Raw genomic sequence first — 15436 nt, 5'->3', positions numbered from 1 at the left:
CACAAAAGTGGAGAAGTGGTGGGAGTGCTGTGGGAGACGTAGAAGAGAGGCGAGAGGCTCCTATTACAGCCTTACAGTAAGGAGGGAGCCCGAACCCTCGTTCATAAGGCAGTGGGGTCTCACGAGGGGCCTTTCCAGTTAAAAGAGGAAGCTGAGTTCTACGTTCATGAGAGGGGAGGTGGGACTGGAGAAAAGGTGACTCTGCATCCAAAGCGAAGACCAGGAGCGTCTCTGGCTTAAATTTACTTTGTGGGAGTGGGAAGAGAGAAACTGAGATTTTGAAAATATATTGAAGTACTTTTACTTTTTTAAAAACAATTATTTTTTTATTGAAGGATAATTGCTTTACAGAATTTTGCTGTTCTCTGTCAAACCTCAACATGAATCAGCCGTAGGTATTTTTGTTGTTGTTCAGTCTTTACTGTCGGAGAAGGCGATGGCAACCCACTCCAGTACTCTTGCCTGGAAAATCCATGGGCGGAGGAGCCTGGTGGGCTCCAATCCATGGGGTCGCTAGGAGTTGGACACGACTGAGCGACTTCACTTTCCCTTTTCACTTTTCTGCATTGGAGAAGGAAATGGCAACCCACTCCAGTGTTCTTGCCTGGAGAATCCCAGGGATGGGGGAGCCTGGTAGGCTGCCATCTATGGGGTCGCACAGAGTCGGACACGACTGAAGTGACTTAGCAGCAGTCTTTACTGTGCCTTTTGGAGAAGGAAATGGCAACCCACTCCAGGAAAATCCCATGGACGGAGGAGCCTGGTAGGCTACAGTCTGTGGGGTCGAAAAGAGTCGGACACGACTGAGTGACTTCACTTTCCTTTCCTTTAGTGTGCCTTGAATTATTTCATAGACATTTGAATCTGAAATTTTTTCTGGGGCCTATTTGAAGATTTTGTGATACCAAATATGTAAAATATGAAATGAGAATGTTTTATTAGGTAACTTTTCCAAGTAATACATTTTCATTATAAAAATTAAAACATCAAATAGATACAAGGAGAGAGTCAAAGATCTCGCATTTCCTCCCCCCAATCCCGATGCCCCAGATCACCACTGTTACTCACAGTTTGTTGCACATTGCAGGATTTTTCGTGTGCACGTATCAGAATTAATCTACAGGTTTGTATTTTTAAATGAGATCAGGCTACTGTTCTTCATTGTGCCTTTTTCCAATTAGTATTTCATGATCTCCTCCCATATCCATGCCATCTGTTCTGATGTTCTTTTCAGTAGGGCCGTGATATTCCATTGTGTAGGTGTAGCCTAATTCATGTGCATGTGGCTATATGTAATCTTACCATAGTGTTAACTGACTGGATTTAGAAAACAGTTTTCCCCCCAAAGCAATACCTGTCCACCGTTACATGTATTTGTGTGTGCACGTATTTGAAGTATATAAAATAAAGTGTTAGGCCTCTTTCACCCTCTCTACCCTTAATCCTGCCATCCTAAAGTGATTCCCTGTTAGTAGCTTGGTGTGTACCCTTCTGTACTTACACATGTGCCTGTACTGTGAATGTACATCCTGCAATTTTTTTTTTTTTTCACTATGCCATGGATCTCTTTTATTTCAGTATATACAAAGTGCATCTTTTTACAAGCTGTAAACTATTGTATGATTATATGAATTACTTAATTAACTAGCTCCTATTGACAGATATTAGAATTTCTCCCCATTTCTTTTCTTTGTATGCTTGAGTGTATATCTTTGAAAGCTTTGTTCCCAGAAGACTTATTCCTGGGCCAAAGAGGAAGCTAATTTAAATTTTGATATGTAAATTCAAGTTGCCCTCCAAAATCAGTAATACTCGGTTTTAGCTACACAGATTCTTAAGTGTGAATACCTAGATTGATACGTGTGTTCATTTAGACATCAGTTCATTAATTATGATTTTGAGTGTATGTGTTAAAATTCCTGTGCTGGCCTGCCTCCTTCTGGAGTATCAAGGCTATTGCTGTCTTGTCGGCCATCCTCTCACAGCTGCTGCTGCTACTGCCAAAAACAAACAAAAAAAAAAACCCAAAAAACGCCTGGGGGTGAGGGAGGGGCACTTCCTGCTGGATGCCTGGTTCTGTTAGGAGCTGTGGAGCCACACTTGCTTTGCACTCCATTTTTGCCACATGGCAGCTTTCTGGCCTTGGATAGGTAATTTTTTGTGAGTGTGAGTCATAATCTGCAAGATAGAGATGATAGTGATAAAACCTACCTCATAATGTCTAAGAATTAATATAGATATTGTGCATAGTGTTTGGGACAAACTAAGTGCTTTGTTATTGTCATTGTGTGAATTAATCTGACAAAGTGACTTGCCATCGTCTGTTAATACAGTGTTCCTAAGCACCAGTATATGACAAAAGGCTGCATGTTTGTTATTTGGAAATCAATTTCTCATTGAAGACATCATCTTATCTTTAAAATGCTTCCTATAATGATGTCTGAAAGTGTGATACTTTTTTCAATTTAGAAATGAGAAGTAAGGAAATAAGACTAAATTAAAATAATAGACATATGTGGATATCTCCTTTGTTTACCATCTTGACTCTGACCATCTCTATGTATGAAGGACCGCCTGATCTAGCTTCAGCCCTGATTCACCCCAGAGCTTCATACTCTAGAGCTTAACCTCTGCTCAGCTGGTCCCTGGGATGTTGCACAGGCACTCCACACCCAGCATGGACAAATCACACCTCCTCACCATTGCCCTGATCCCAGTCCTCTCCTGCAATCCAAGTTAGGACCACTAAGGATCATTCAAGTGCCAACTATGGCTCATTCCCCCCTACTGCCCCCCCCCCCAATCAAAAGAATTACCAAGTTGCTGTGTTTTTCCTGACTGCCTGAATATTTCCAAGTCTATCTCTTCTTCTGCATTTGTCATCAAGGAGTAGTTTAGATCTTTATCACTTCTCATTCAGACTGTTAAAATAGTTTTGTTTCCCTTTGTGATTCCTCATTCTTGTTTTCCTGTAAAACATCTGCCCAGCCCTCATCCCTCCCTTGTTTAAAGCTCTTCATCCTTTAAACTCCTCATCAGTGGCTCCTCATCAGTGTCAGGAGCAAACCTCCAGCTACTTAGTGTTAGCAAGACTTCCTTGACCTGGCACCTGCCTCCTTCAGCCTCATCCCCTGCCTCTCCTCACCTCGTATTTTTCTGTCTCTGGCAATACAGAAATGACAGAAAACCCCTGCTCATGCTCCGTTGTCTCCCACCTCCTACCCTCTTCCTCCCCTTCTTCGCCTAATTCCCATTGATCTTTTATGACAGCTCATGTGTCATTTCTTCCAGGAAGCTTTCTCTGGGCCAGGGCCCCTCATCCACGCTCCCACAGCATCTCCATATGCCTTTCTCAAAGCTCTTAGCATATTCTATTAAAATATCTAATTAGGGGTCTGTCTCCCCATATGGACACTAAGCACCTCAAGGGCAAGCATTATTTATTTTCCCCAGCACCCAATCCACTGCCTAATGCACAACAGGAGTTCCATGAATTTTTTTTTAACTGGGATCATTTTCTTGAAATAAATCACTATCTGGAGGTATATTGTAGTAACCAACTAATCAGCTTATTAATCTAGCCCCTGCTATTTAACAAGTATTGTGCTAAGATTAATGGGAATTCCAAAAGCATCAGACCCTTACTTCTCATCTAGATAGAGAAATAAAATATGAATACATGAAAAGCTGCTTGGGAGTTATGTAGCCAAGCAGTTGCAAAGTTCTGGGAAAGTGATTCCAGCTGGTAGGGGTTCCTTTTGACTTCTGTCCAGAATGAACACGATGAAATGGAAGTGTGTTGGTTGCAGAATAGGCAGGATCTGGAGAGGCGGGCAGAGATGAGCAACTGTGTTCGCTTTCTGGTGCTTTCTTATAATAGGGAGTGCATACATGGAGGGTTTATGTGGAAGGCAAAGCGGAAGGAAAACCCAAACCTTGTTTCTCAATCCTTCCAGCTTCTCCCATCTCATCACTCAGCCCAGAGAGTTCCTACAAGATGCCTTATTCCATAGCTCAGTCCTACTCTCTGCTACCCACCCCCACCCTCAACTCAACTCTGAAACAATATTTCTTTTGGGAAAAACTACGTTTCTCCAAGTAGTTTTTTTTGTTTGTTTGTTTTTGTTTTTTTTTAAAGTTTGAAATCAATTTAAAGCCTAAATTATATTAGGTTGGTGCAAAAGTAATTGCAGTTTTACATTGTTGAACTTTGCTGTTTGATGTAGGAATACATTCTTAAATAAATGTGGTTATGTTGTACATCATTTTAATGTGCACTTCTAACTTTTTTTTGCTAATGACTTATTACTTGCTGTTTATTTTATATTTATTTTAGACTACAGAAATGATGTTAGACAAAAAAGCAAATTCAAGTGATTTTCTTGTTCAAAGAAAGAAAGTGAAAGTGAAGTCGCTCAGTCGTGTCCAACTCTTTGCAACCCCATGGACTGTAGCCTACCAGGCTCCTCCGTCCATGGGATTTTCCAAGCAAGAGTACTGGAGTGGGTTGCCATTTCCTTCTCCAAAATCAACAGAGACAATTTGCAATGTCAACAATATGTTTGGCCCAGAAACTGCTAACAAACGTACTGTGCAGTGGTGGTTCAAGAAGTTTTCAAAGGAGACGAGCGCCTTGAAGATGAGCATAGTGGCCAGCCATTGGAAATTGACAACGACCAATGGAGAGCAATCTTCGAAGTTGATCCTCTTATATAACCACATGAGAGGTTGCTGAAGAACTCAACATCGACCATTCTAGGGTCGTCTGACGTTTGAAGCGAATTGGAAAGGTGAAAAGGCTCAATAAGTGGGAGCCTCATGAGCTGACCGAAAATCAAAAAAATTGTCATTTTGAAGTGTCGTCATCTTTTATTCTACACAACAACCTATGAACCATTGCTCGATTGGATTGTGATATGTGACAAAAAGAGGATTTTATATGATGACCAGCTCAGTGCTTGGACTGAGAAGAAGCTCCAAGCACTTCCCAAAGCCAAACTTGCAGCAAAGGTCCTGGTCACTGTTTGGTGGTCTGATTCCAGTCTGGTCTACTACAGCTTTCTGAATCCCAGAGAAACCATTACATCTGAGAAGTATGCTCAGCAAATCGATGATATGCACCAAAAACTGCAAAGCCTACAGCCATCATTGTCAACAACAATATGGACCCAGTTCTTCTCACAACCAGTGTTTCAAAAGTTGAGTGAATTGGGTCACGTACAAAGTTTTGCCTTATCTGCCATGTTCACGTGACCTCTCACCAACCTATTTCTTCTTCAAATATCTCAACAACTTTTTGCAGGAAAAAAGCTTCCACACCCAGCAGGAGGCAGAAAATGCTTTTGAAGAATTTGTGGAAATCTGAAGCACAATTTTTACACTGCAGGAATAAACTTATTTCTCACTGGCAAAAATGTATTGATAGTTCAGTTCAGTTCAGTTCAGTCGTGTCCGACTCTTTGTGACCCCATGAACCGCAGCACACCAGTCCTCCCTGTCTATCACCAACCCCCGGAGTCTACCCAAACCCATGTCCATTGAGTCGGCGATGCCATCCAACCATCTCATCCTCTGTCTTCCCCTTCTCCTCCTGCCCCCAGTCTTTCCCAGCATCAGGGTCTTTTGAAATGAGTCAGCTCTTCGCATCAGGTGGGCAAAGTATTGGAGTTTCAGCTTCAACATCAGTCCTTCCAATGAACACCCAGGACTGATCTCCTTTAGGATGGACTGGTTGGATCTCCTTGCAGTCCAAGGGACTCTCAAGGGTCTTCTCCAACACCACAGTTCAAAAGCATCACTTCTTCAGTGCTCAGCTTTCTTTATAGTCCAACTCTCACATCCATACATAACCACTGGAAGAACCATAGCCTTGACTAGACGGACATTTGTTGGCAAAGTAATGTCTCTTCTTTTTAATATGCTGTCTCAGCTGGTCATAACTTTCCTCCCAAGGAGTAAGCGTCTTTTAACTTCATGGCTGCAGTCACCATCTGCAGCAATCTTGGAGCCCAGAAAAATAAAGTCTGACACTGTTTCCCCATCTATTTGCCATGAAGTGATGGGACCAGATGCCATGATCTTAGTTTTCTCAATGTTGAGCTTTAAGCCAACTTTTTCACTCTCCTCTTTCACTTTCATCAAGAGGCTCTTTAGTTCTTCTTCACTTTCTGCCATAAGGATGGTGTCATCTGCATATCTGAGGTTATTGATATTTCTCCCGGCAGTCTTGATTCCAGCTTATGCTTCCTCCAGCCCAGCATTTCTCATGATGTACTCTGCATAGAAGTTAAATAAGCAGGGTGACAATATACAGCCTTGACGTACTCCTTTTCCTATTTGGAACCAATCTGTTGTTTCATGTCCAGTTCTAACTGTTGCTTCCTGATCTGCATATAGTTTTCTGAAGAGGCAGGTCAGGTGGTCTGGTATTCCCATCTCTCTCAGAATTTTCCACAGTTTATTGTGATCCGCACGGTCCTATTTTGATTAATAAAGATGTGTTTAAGCCTGCTGCTGCTGCTGCTAAGTTGCTTCAGTCGTGTCCAACTCTGTGCAATCCCATAGATGGCAGCCCATCAGGCTCCCCCGTCCCTGGGATTCTCCAGGCAAGAACACTGGAGTGGGTTGCCATTTCCTTCTCCAATGCATGAAAGTGAAAAGTGAAAGTGAATTCGCTCAGTCGTGTCCGACCCTCAGCGACCCCATGGACTGCAGCCTGCCAGGCTCCTCCGTCCATGGGATTTTCCAGGCAAGGGTACTGGAGTGGGGTGCCATTGCCTTCTCCTGTCTTTAAGCCTAGTTATACTGATTTAAAATTCACAGTCTGAACCCACAATTACTTTTGTACCAACCCAGTATTTTTGCCTTCAAGTGCCTTTGAAACTGACAGGACACATCTCTGTACTCAATAGAGCACAGGTTCTTCTGTTTTGGTGCAGAAAGAATTCCACAAGAGGCAGAGTGATAGGTAAGGAAAAGAGTTGGTTAATATAGCACGCTTGTGAGAGAGATACAAGCCAGTGGGCAAGGGAGTGGCTCACGAAGAACGTAGTAGGTTACAGTTTTATAATCAAAGGTTAAGTGGGCAGGGGAAGAATCACCTTTTTCCTCATTCTTGAGTAAACATGTTTCCATCATCAGTTCCTCCTCCCCATTGAGTGGGGGAGTTTTCTTGTCCTTATCTGGTCAAATTGGGACTGTCATTGCACAATGGAAATGAGCGAAAAGGCAGTGACATATACTAAAATATGGTAGATCATCTTGGGTTTCAGTGTATAGTCGCCTTCCCCTATATTTTTGTTTTTAGTGTGCACAGAGAAGCATGTCCTAAGAATTATTAACTTACCGATCTTACTGGGCAGGATGGGGGTCTCAGTCCACCATTGTTTTATTGTTTTGGGGGCATGTCTCAATGCTTGTATGGTTTTATTGCTAAGCAAACATGCTTGGCTTTTGTGGTGAAGTTAACCTGCTTTCTAGAGTGATCTTTAACAAACAGGCATCTCCCATACTTTCTCCTGTACTTCTGATCCCTTAATGGAATTAACTATTTAATCACCTACCTTGTTCCTATACTCTGTCCGTATCACCTTCAAATATAGGAGGTAAAAACGACTAACCCACAAAACATGAGAGGAAGAAAGCTTTCCATGGATTAAGTTAATCACCAAGTAATTTGTGTAAAACTTTAAGTATATGAAAAATTCAGAGAGGGGAGATTTTAGTGTAGAAAGAGCAAGTTAGAAACATTATTTGGACTTGAGTTTGGCCTCAAAGGGTATGTAGACCTTGTGCAGGCAGAAATAAAGGGAAAGTACTTCCCTTGAACTTCAGATCGCAGAAGCCGTAGAGGTTTACTGTGGCTTGTTGGAGACCCTGCAGATACCTGTGATTCGCACCCAGGAACTAGTCTGTATGTTACTGGTGAAGGCATTAGCCAGGACTCTGAACCTGCTGGTGTTCTTTCCTCCACTCCTCATCTCTGCTTCTTATGCAGAAAGGGAGAGGTTGTGACTAAAGGAGTATGTGGTAATTTACACAGTAGAAGAAAAAGCTTAACAATTAAATGTCTGGAAGGACAGAAACTGGAGGATTTCTGGAGGCCTGAGCAAATGGAACTTAGCTTTCAAGCTGTCTTGGTTTCTCCCCATGTGATGACTTCATTCTTGGACCAGTCCCTCTCCACAAAGTAGGTGACCCCTGGTAGCTTCTTCCTTACATCCTAAAAACTCCCCTGGTCCTTCTGTTCAAAATATCTCAGCGAAGGCCTCTGAATAGCCAAGGGACCAGCTTGTTACTAGAAGAGGGAATAAGGTGCTGGGCAGACAAAAAAGTGAAGATATCCAATAAATGGATGACTAGAGGGCCATTTTCTTTCAGCTTATATGTATGAATTTTGGTGAGAGTTTATCCTGAAGCAAAGCCTTATACATGGAAAACAGGATGGCTAGGTGGGAGTACAAAAAAAGAAAGAGAAGCTACAGAGCAAGTGTTCTCAGAGTGTGGTTTCTAAATCAGCAGCAGCATCACCTGGAGCGTGTGAAAAATAGAAATTCTTGGGCTCCACCCTAGACTCACTGAATCAGAAGCTTTGGGGGCAGCTCACCAACCTGTGTGTTAACAACTGTCCAGATAATTCTGTTGCCTGCTATAGATTGATCCTAACATAACAAGCCCATTTAAAAAGTTACTTACGAGCTTTGTGATCTTGAGCAATTTATTTAACATCTTTATACTTTCAAGGTAGGTGCTAATGTTGGGGCTTTCCTCACAGAGTTTAGAGGATTAGCACAAGTACAAGAATGCGTATAACAGTATCTGGCACAAAATGAACATTATTTAATTTTTTCTATTATCATTGTTAGAACTTGATGTTTGAAAGAAAGATACATATAAAAGGTGGTTTCCAATTCTGGGAAAAGTACGAATTGTCTCTTACTGATGGATCAAATTGTCTATATTATTCTTACATTGATCTTAGAGTCAAGCTGTTCAGAGGAATCACCTTCTGACTTCCATAGTATCGATACTTTATTTTTCAGTTGAAAATCAGTGTTATTGCCGTTTTTCTTAAAGAATACTTTCACATTGTCCTTCACTGATAAATAATTTACCTTTACTGAGCCTCTTTCCTGATGATAGTTTCTGTGATGATTAGAAATAACATATGTAAGGCTTTTTACCATATATGATGTGTTCGGTGAATGTGTTGTTGTCTAGTCACTAAGTCACGTCCTATTCTTTTGTGAACCCATGGACTGTAGGCCCACCAGCCTCCTCTGTCTATGGGATTTCCCAGTCAATAATACTGGAGTGAGTTGCCATTCCCTTCTCCAGGGGATTTTCCCAACTCAGGGATCAAACCAGGTCTCTTGGCAGGCAGATTCTTTGACCACTGAGCCACCTGGGAAGCCCTCAGTAATATATACATATCTATATACATATATATACATATATATGTATATAACTGAGTATATATATTCTTTTTCATCTTCTTTTCTATTATAAGCTATTACACGGTATCAAATATAGTTCCCTGTGCTATATAATAGGCCCTTGTTGTTTATCTGTTTCATATATAGTACTGTGTCTGTTAATCCCAAACTTATGCCCCCGTGTTCCCTTTCAGTCACCATAAGTTTGTTTTCTACATCTCTGAGTCTGTTTCTGTTTTGTAAATAAGTTCCCTTGTCTCATTTTTTTAGATTCCGCATATAAGTGATATCATATGATATTTGTCTTTCTCTGATTTACTTAGTATGATAAGCTCTATGGCATTGTATCACTCTTTTTGTGACTGAGTAATATTCCATTGTATAAATGTACCACATCTTCTTTATCCATTTGTTTGTCAGATATTTAGATTGCTTCCATGTCTTGGATATTGTAAATAGTGTTGCTACGAACATTGGAGTGCGTGTAGTTTTTCAAATTAACATTTTTGTCTCTTCTGAATATATGCCCCAGAAGTGGGATTACTGGTAACTCAGTTTTGCTTTTTAGGGAACTTCCATACTGTTCTATGTAGTAGCTGTATACCAATTTACATTCCCACCAACAGTGTAGAAGAATTCCCTTTTCTCTACATCCTCTCCAGCATTTATTATTTGTAGACTTGTTGATGTCTTTCTTCTTACTCTTATCTTCCTTTCTGTACATCACAACCCAGGCACCAGTAGTACTGGACCCAATGCAATGCAAGATGAGTTCTAAAATATTGTGTTTGTGAAAGTGAAAGTGTTGGTCGTTCAATCGTGTCCAACTCTTTGCAACCCCACATACTGTAACCTGCCAGGCTTCTCTGTCCATGGAGTTCTCCAGGCAAGAATACTGGAGTGGATAGTCATTCCCTTCTACAGGGGATCTTCCCGACCCAGTTATCAAACCCCAGTCTACCGCATTGCAGGCAGATTCTTACCATCTGAGCCACCAGGGAAGTTTTTTTTTAATTATAATATAAAAATCAAAGACATCTAGTATTTATATATGCAAAGAAAAGCCAAGTTCGGTTTAATTTTTCATGTATTTTTTATTTACCTTTTTTCAATCATAAATATTTTCCTGAAATAAATTAGAACAACAGAGCCCAGCATTGGTCATTTATATCAAAATAGGTTGACAGTAAACTCCTGATAATGTCTTCAATTAATTTTTTATCCATGGAATTTTCTCAACTCAGAGGGTTTTTTTTTTTTTTTTTTTCCCGTATATATTGAACCTAATGCCTTTTTTCCTACCTGAACTTAAATTGTTGAAGAGAGGTGAATTTACTCTGAAGAGACAGGAGTGGCCGAAGGAGCTGATGGTGACTGGTGTGAAGCCTAGCCCTGGCTCGTCACCCCTAGCCTGCTTTCTGATGCCACTGTCTGCCTCTCGTGTCTCATCACCCGTGGTATATGGCACATGGTTGCCTCTTGCATTATAGGCACAAGGCAAATCTCTGTTGAGTTGGCAAGTGAAACCCACTTAAAGATTTTTTTTTTTTTTTTTTTGTGGCTTGTAGGCCTTTCGAGGGAAGATAGTATAAAAGATGATATCTTCCCAAGGGTCCCCAAAGTCATATTTAAAGTTTGAAGGAAATATGACTTTGCCTTTATGGCTGGATAACTATTCCTTAGGTGAGGAAGGCAGCTAATAAGGTAAAATAACTATAGAATTTGCTCAATGAGGAGCTATCACACCTGGTAAATGGCTTCCCTAAGTCCAAGGCCTCCCCTCCTCTCTGTTTTAGAATAATGAGCTCGTGAATACCGCTTGCCAGGTGGGTACAAGATACTATTATCACCACAGCTATCTCTTTTCATATTCATTTTAACATATCTTCACAAGTATTATAATTTTCCTACCTGATAAAGAAGTGTTAAGAGAATCTTACTCTTTATTTTTTTAATAGTATAAAAGAGGAAAAGTGTTCAATCCCTTTTGAAAGGTTATGATTCAATTAGAATTATATTAGGAAGCATATACTCAGGTATCTCAAATCCCTCTTTTTGATAATGGCATTATTTTATTCTAAGGCTAAATTTTTAGAATTCATTTTTTAACATGTTAATTACAAACTGATAATGTAATATCTCTATCATGGCATATCTTTAAAAAAATGAAATACTGATTCTCAGATACAACCTTAGACTGTAGTAAAAATGAATTGTTAACTTCAAGATTTTTCTATAGGTTAATTTTTGGTCATGATAATAGAAAGTAACACCTATGATAATAGATATAATTAACTCTACCAAAATTTGAGACTGAGAAAAGGATATTAAGAAGATATTTCATTAATAATGTCCCATTAGCATACAGTACTTAAAATTTAAACCTTATTTCATTACACTAGAGATGTCTTTTTATTACGATGCTCTTTAAGAGGGTCAGCATATCTGTGTATTTATAACTGGGAGTTAAACCAGCATAAAGCAAAAGTCAGCTGGGAAAATACTCAGAGATTTGTCCTGGGTACATTTCTCAATTTTGGCTGAATTCAAATGTAAGCCATTCTTTGATTGGCATCTTCAAATAACAGTGGCTACATCAGGAGTCAGATACTCTCTCTCTCATGTTCTCAGTCAGGTAAACAAAATAACAAAGAGAGAAAATAGGAGAGGGACAGGAGTATTGTACCCAAGTATCTACCCTTGGCAAATGGATGAGAAGTCTGATCCCTTGTCGTCGTGATACTGACAGCTGCTGCCAGAGAAGATGGGATGGAGTGTGGGAGAATTTTGTTATCATTTAGCAGTACATTTAGGTAGCACCCAGTGGAGCCGGTGTTGGCCCCAAAATCATAAAAGGGTAATAATAGAAGCAGATTCTTTTTAGTTTCTCACTGAGCCAGAAGAATAGCTTCAAGATGACTTTATCTCCCCGTTTCAGCCAGTGTATGTGAAGCAAGAAGATATTTGCTATGTGCACCCCGCCAAAGGGAATAGCAAATCTCCAAGTCACATGGGGGCTGAGGGTGGGTTGTGAGCATTTATTCTCTCCATAGGTATAGTTGTCTTAGACCATAATTACCAATCCTCTAAGTGGGTGCAAAATTAAGCATAACAACTCTCTTGGCCTAAAACAGAAAGAAGATACAGAAAATGCAGCTATGGTCTGCACTGCTAGTATTATACTAGCAATTCAGTCTTTTCTAATCGAGTGACTTGGTCATCATGTCCCACTATCAAAGCAGTGGCCACTTAGTACTAATCTGTGTGTTTATGTAAGTTCATGAGCAGCAAGAGGGTTAGTTATTACTCCTCAGTTTATTTTCTCACCATACCCAGGGCCTATGTCTTAGTGGGCAGAGTAGTCTCTAAATCTTTCAAGACCTTTTATCATATGGAATGAGTGATGAGATTATGAAGTAGAACCCATTCTTCTTGCAAGGGGAAGTAGAAATTTCTAGAAGATATTATAATACAAGTCTCCTCAGTGAGAGGAAGATCTTGAGACCTGCTCATCCGACTTCTGCTCAAGTCAGGTAAACCAAGGCAGAGGGCCTTAACAGGTTATCAATGAGAATGAAAGGCTTCAGAGGATCTGGGAAGCTCTTAGAATTACATGCAAGGCATTGTTTCTGTGAACATAGGTGCATAGCTTTTGAGGTTCTAAAAAAGATGATGACCACACACACAGAAACAAAACCAATGTTTTCAAGGGTTGACACAGCTAAGCAGCAGTGGAAGGTCTTAGAGTGGATCTAAGATCCACTAAGTAGATCTAAAAATCTAAGATCTTAGAGTGAACCATTAAACTTTATAAATGTTCAAGCTTAGAGATGGAGCCTATTAAATAACAGTGATATTTAAAGTAGTTTACAGGTCTTTGATATAATGCTTATGGTTGTTTCTCCCGAAGATATTAATATTAAAATTGACGTATTTTATTAAATATGACTGTTAAAATTGGCATTTAATGGTTAATGTTAAATTCATTTACTATTAGTATTTTACTAAAGAAGTTTTTTTATGGCCAGGGAAAAAAGTCAAATAAAATAAGTTAAGAGCAGTTGGTATTGTCTCTGACACTTAACCAGTGTTTCTCATTTTGAAGTCATTCTTCACAGTAGACACTATGATAAATAATGAGAATGCAATATAAGGGGGAAAATGTCTGCCTTTAAGATTAAAGTTTGAGGAGACAATGCCCAAACTAATAATTATAAATGATATAGCAAGTGCTGAAATAAAGGTACGTGCAGTGAAATAGGGAGGATCATAGAAAACAGGCAACTCAGCTGGCCTAGAACCCGAGGCCAGGCTTCTCAGAGGAGGTGGTCATAACATCACACATTTATACAGCCCTTACTAGCTCTCAGGAACTGCTCTTGTATTTATTCAGTTAAACCTTGTACGCTGGTGAAGCATAAAGATATTAAGGAATTTGTGGAAAGTTAGTAGGGAGCAGGGTCAGGATTTGAATTCAGGCCCTCAGGTCTCACAATTCCCTGTTAACGGCTATGCTACCTCTTACGCTTCTTGTAGTGGCGCTAGAAGTAGCAGCATGCCGCGTAATAAAACGTGGAGGGGACTTCCTGGCGGTCCAGTGGTTAAGACTTTGCCTTCCGAGGCAGGGGGTGTGAGTTTGACCCCCGGTTGGGAAACTAACCCATGCCTCATGGCTTAAAAAACCAAAACATCAGATGAAAACGATAACAAATTCAATAAAGACTTTAAAAATCATCTGCATCAAAAAAAAGTAAAAGAGAGATGGGGGAAGAAACAAAAATAGGGAAAGAGCTAAAGAGAGGGGGAGCCCAACCTTCATCTTCGAAGGTTTGAACATTTCCTGAATTCAGATTCAGTTAGCTTTTTGAGGCTCCGCATTTCCCATAGTTCTGTTTTCATCCTCTCACCGTGCAGAAAAGGGGTCCTGAAGTTTATGTGCGGGGTATCTCATTGTCCACATATCCAGATGTTCATGTATCCCTTGGGTCTGGTTGCACTTTAACTCAACTTCAGAGTTCTTCACTTCCTCCTGTTAGTCCTCCAGTCACTCAGTTTATTTTAAAGTTTTATTTCACCCTATCCGTTTTGGGTGGTACATATAGAAACTTCGTCAAAAGAGATAAGGTATTGAATTCCGTTTTGAAAAGTAAGGTAGAAATATTCTTTGTCTCTGCCTCAAGTGCCTCCCTAGCCATATAGATGTGGGAAATACATAAAGTTATGAAAATAATGCTGTGGGAAGAGCGAGAGGGAACAGCTTTGATTTCTTCGTGGTGAGTGTGACAAAAAGCCATGCCTGCAGGTCCTCCATGATTTCCGTCTACTAACCAGGCTCCCATAACAATGAAGGGATACAGGGTTTGCATCCGGTTTCTTTCCCTGCTGTGTGGCTCCTTGGAACAGGTGCTCAGAGAGGCACAGGGCTCCTTCTGGCCGCTGGAACACTAAAGTGGTCTCTGCAGCCTCGCCTGCTCTCAGGAAGTGACTTGGGTACTGGGAAGGTTCTGCTTGTTATTTGTTCCTAAGCAGTGTCTGCTGACTCCTTATTGCAATATTGTTAAAAAGTTCTCTTTACTGGAACAAATATCTTCCATTTGGATTATGTCATGAATTTCATCCGGCAAAATGAGACTTTCAATAGCTTTAGTGTGTCGCCTCTTTTTTTAACATCGCTTGTCTGGTGGCACCAAGAATACTTCCTTGCTGAAAATGGATCCATTTACAGTCAATAATAGGGTGGCTAGTGTTCATTTTTTCTTGGGAAAACGAAAATGTGCACCTTTTATCCTATTATACTGATCCACCAGCTTCAGATTATCTGATTTTGCTAGCTTCTCATTTTCTCCTGTATCTTAATGCTATCATTAACAAGAATTCTGTTGCTAATGGTTTTGGAAAATAATATGTGTACTTTCAGCTGCACCCCACATTTTTATGGTCTGTCTGATTTAGCTGGACTTTGATATTTATTCCAAAAGCTGCTTTGTTGCAGATCAAATGTG

At 40.3% G+C, this 15436-nt stretch overlaps 1 protein-coding gene across 7 annotated transcripts in view; it reads left to right on the top strand.

Moving 5' to 3' along the window:
* Positions 1-15436, top strand: part of KIAA0825 (KIAA0825 ortholog) — a 430821-nt gene that overhangs the window by 105432 nt on the left and 309953 nt on the right. The gene's annotated exons all lie outside the window — the stretch shown is intronic.

The sequence above is a fragment of the Bos indicus genome, chromosome 7 (assembly GCF_029378745.1).
Source record: "Bos indicus isolate NIAB-ARS_2022 breed Sahiwal x Tharparkar chromosome 7, NIAB-ARS_B.indTharparkar_mat_pri_1.0, whole genome shotgun sequence".
In the NCBI taxonomy this organism is placed as follows: domain Eukaryota; kingdom Metazoa; phylum Chordata; class Mammalia; order Artiodactyla; family Bovidae; genus Bos; species Bos indicus.
This window is presented reverse-complemented; position numbering and strand designations above follow the sequence as displayed.